Genomic DNA, 4,701 nt, shown 5'->3' on the forward strand with positions numbered 1-4,701 from the left:
CCAAACATAAACAAACATTATTTTTAAAATAATAAAAGGACTATTTTCAAAAAAAATTTTTTTTAATAATAAAATGAAGTGGATAACATTAACCCACCTCTTGAGGGCTGCTGAGCGCCTGTAAGAGACGAGTGCAGGAAGCACTTTGTGAGGTGTGCCATGGCTCACAGGGCTGACTGGGTGTGGCTACTGCCTACCGTGGCAGAAGGGGATTCTTGGGCCCAGGTGCCTGTCTGCCTGAGCTCATAACACACACTGTGCCACATGCTCCGCGGGCCACACAGGTCTTCAGCCACAGGCAGACGGGGCTGGCCCACATAAGACAAGTGGTCACCAATCCTCTAGTGCAGCACAACACAAAGTAAAATGCAGCTTGTCCTAACCAGTGTGGAACCATACTCACCAGCTTAAGCTCCAGGTGGTCAGCTGCCTGGCTTTCAAGAAAAGACCAGAGTAAGACTGTTTCTACTGTTTCACAGAATAGGGCTGAAAAAAGGCCTAGAGGGAAAGGGAGAAGCATTCAATGGGCGATTCCTGAGGGTGGCCACTTAATCTGTCTTCCCACTCTGTCCAGCCCCTTGGAGCCTCTCACCCAGCAAGCAGCAGGCGAGGCAGGTAGAGGGACACAAGGTCAGGGCTGACATCCACCTGAAATCTAGTCTTCAGGCCTAAGAGATGGCAGGACTCAGCAAACACTGTCTCTGAATCTCACTGACCTGTATCTGCCATGTTAGCATTGTACATATGTCACCACATGCTAGGAAATGCTGATGGAATAGAGAGTCTCTGCATAGACACAGAAGCTCGGCTTACTTCCTGCACTTTGGAACTGCCTAAAGGTATACTTCACACACCATTAACTTGATTACCATAAGCATCAGGATGTCAGTTACCTCTGGACCACAGGGGATGAGATTACAGTCAGGAGGGCCACTCAGAAGGTTTCTGAACCCCTGGCAAATCCCCCATGTTTAAAGCAGGGTGGTGAGTCCATACCAGTCCGTTTGCGTTCATTCTTTGCATTCTCCAAATATTTACATACGTGCCTTATAGATACAACTTTAAATACTATTGTTCAAGATAAAATGAATGAAATGGCATTTTTCTCTACTTCTATGAAAAATAACATTTATTAAGTGCTTACTGTTTGCTATGCAAACCCGCATCTTTTTTTTTTTTTTAACAGATGGGGACGCTGAGGCACAGGACAGGTCCTTGGCCATAGTTACACACCCAGCAGTGAAACCATACTTAAATTCCACCCTAGTTAGCAGCAGGGAGCTCAGATGCTGTTATTCCATGTGAGCCAGATAATGAAGTGAGGCCCTAACCTGGTAGGCCCTTCCTGGGGTGTGCTGAGTAATCACCACTACATCACAGGTTAGGCTCATGTCATCTGCCCTGACAAATTCATGGACACAGAATCTAGCCTCAAGAGTCAGAAATTCAGACCAAAATTTGTATTACAAAAACATTCATTTAGGGGTGTCCAGCTGGCTCAGTCAGTGGAGCATGGGACTCTTGATCTTGGAGTCATGAGTTCAAGCCCCACTTTGGGTGTAGAGATTACTTAAAAAAGAGTAAAATCTTTAAAAAAAAATTTATTTAGAAATTACCAACAACTTAAAACCACCTATGTAAACTAAACATCCAGCAACAGGACAATGGGTACTCATGGTTCACCCAGAGTGTATCACTATGTAGCCAACTGCAGTGGAACATTCAAGAAATGCTTACTGCAAAAACGTTCAATGAACACAGCGGGAGACAAAACTGTGTCAAGTACAATGAGGGTCCCCATTTGGTTACCCACCCTCCACACACGCACAAAAATGATGGAAAGGAAATGACTGCTGGACCACTGGGTGAAAGACAGGGAACCAGTAGGTTCCCTGTAACTATTAACCTTGTTAGTTCCCAAGGACAAAGTCCAACCTGGGCAGGGTCAGCAGAGACAGCACAGGAGCCCTAGGCGGGTGGAGGCCTTGGACAGAGGCCTTATAAATGGCCCACCCACCACAGGGGCCACTAAGTCCTCAATGGACACTGATGATATCACATGGGACCAACAGACCCTTTGAACTTCCTTCCAGGTTCACTAGCTCATTCATTCACATCAAAGACTCAGGATGTGTAATGAGCATTTGCTAATGAGATGAATAAACTTGTATCTTTCAGACACAGATCCTTTGTGGGAGAGAGAAATTATTAACTACTGGGAGGGGCTCACCGTGGAAATCCTATTTCCTCTTTTCAAGCCTGCCATCCTGGACTATATCAGAAAAACAGCAACATTTCAAAGATAATTAGTCTAATCGTATACTTAAGATTTCATTTCACAGCCAAATAAACTTGCATAAAATCTAGAATGAATATACATTAAAAGCTTTACTATTATTAGTCAAAAACAATTAACACACTCTTGCCTTCTATTTTGCCAAAATTAATAATTTAACATATTACAGCTGACAACTAAGAAAGACTGGGTTTCTAATCTAAAGGCACATTAATTACATAACACTTAAATATGAACTTCTCAGTGGGAATTAAGTTCATTCAGTACCCATTTTCCCTATAATCTAGGCTGGAGATCTGAGTGATACCTAACTTTATCAAAAGGTTCTATCATGAAGCACTAAAGGCCAGGAGGCACCCAGCTGTTTGGTGCCCCAGCCAGGAGACCCAAATGCTGGCGGCCTCCTCTTTCTCACTCTCCAGCTACCCACCCCAGCTCCTTAGAGGGAACCTCCCATGGCCTCCAAGACTAAAAAGTCAAAATTTAAAGTAAAATCTAAGGCACATGGGCACTCCAATGAAATGAGGACTTTTCTCCGGCATTCCAGCCCTACCAATCCCTCTCCTCCAGAATTCCCTCCCTCTTCTTTCCGCTGGGCTGGGGACCCTCAGTGCTTCCCACACGTGATCCCGCCAGCTGTGCACTCTCCTCCTCCTGTGCCCTTCAACCTTAGCGTGGACAGTGCTGCACTCTGTCCTTGCCGGCCCACAGCTCATGCACCGCAAGTGAACATCTCCCCTGGCGAGGTGCAAGATTCCTGAGAGCAGTAAAGGGATGGATGGAACTTCCCACAGTTTCTTAAAATGTCCTGGGTTTGCCTTCCATCAGTGTTTCCCACACATAAACATATAAGCACAGTACCGTGGATTACTGTTCCAGTAACTCTAACACATTATCCTGTAAGGAAAATGCCAGATTGTGGTCAGACTTGTGATCTTTAATCCTCAGAAGTTTCTCTCTCCTTGAAATAGGAAAAAACAAAAACAAAAACCAGCCCCCAGAATGCCCCTGGCCACATGAATAAATGTCACCTAACAGGAACACCCGTCCAGCAGTAAACACTTTCGTGGTTTCTAATAGCACAGAGAGACAGCAATCTCTGAGGATGCCTCCTCTCCTGACATCTGAAAAGGCGCTGTAACAGCTGCTCTCCCTTCCTGGACTCTGTATCTGCAAATTTAGAATAAAGAGTTTCTTACTGGGAACAATAATGGCCAAGTGAGACCCAGAGAGACTGTGTCCCAGTGTTAATGGCTAACTCCCACAGCAGAGCTGCACAGCACCATCAGCACGCAGCGAAAGATCTATTTTGTCTAGCACGACATCCATCTACACCTCCCCCAGCCACCCATTTAGAGGCAGTTACCAGAAACAAGAGGAGGAGGAAATGGTAAGAAGGGTGGGCAGGCACACCAGTCTGTATTTCACCTTCTCTTAGCCAACTCTGCCCACCTGGCACATACCTTCAGACTGGCCAGAGCCCCATGACAGGCTCTCAACACCTTGAGGTCTATCTGCCTGTGGCCAGAAGCTGTCACCATCGTTTTCTTTGAAGTGCTTTCCCCCTCAGACCCATGCCCTGTTCTCTCTTCCTACCAATTCCTACCTTTGTAAGGGTCTTGTATTTGCCGTGGTTGTATGGAAAGCAGCTTGGAGAGGCAAATGTATAGATGGGAGGGAAAAAAATGAAATTCATGATTTTCCTGAATTGCTTATCCTCAGAGTTCCAGGCTAGAAAAAAAACTCCAAACTCTGCTCTGTATTCGATCTAAAAGCCCCAATGAACAGCCCACAGGTTAGACTACAACTCAAGACAGAGATCTTCAGACAACGAACTGTAGCTTCACCAGAAAGGAAAAAAGCTAAAAGAGAACAAATCAAAGCTGACCACCTATTTTCACAAGGGCCGGGTGACATAACTCCAACCTCCTGTCTGCAAAGAGAGCAGGAAGGGACTGGGCATGGAGGACCTGAGCAGACTGTGGCAAACCCCCACTGGATCAGTGGCTCCAAATACTCCAGAGGAACAGGGGCCTGGCCTGGATTAGAAACCAGTTCCAATCACTTCTCGGCCTTTTAGCTAAGATCAAGTGTAGAAACCAGTTCAGGGCATTTGGATTCGCTCTGCACCTGGGGACATCTCTGTCTCTGTGCTGTCCCAGGAGTGTCCATGCTAGCAGAAAGCAGCCAAAACAAGTAGGTACCTGGACCCCATGCCAGCTCTGACCCAGTCTCTAAGTTAGAAGCCCTCCAGGTCCAAGTATCTCCAACTGAGGGACAGTCTACAAAATACCTGACCAATACTCTTCAAAAGCATCAAGTTCATGAAAAACAAGGAAGCGCTGAGAATGTGTCCTAGACCAAAGGAAATCAAGGAAACGAGGACTAAACGAACGTGGCTCCTG

Source organism: Crocuta crocuta, unplaced genomic scaffold (assembly GCF_008692635.1).
Source record: "Crocuta crocuta isolate KB4526 unplaced genomic scaffold, BGI_CrCroc_1.0 scaffold234, whole genome shotgun sequence".
Taxonomy (NCBI): Eukaryota; Metazoa; Chordata; class Mammalia; order Carnivora; family Hyaenidae; genus Crocuta; species Crocuta crocuta.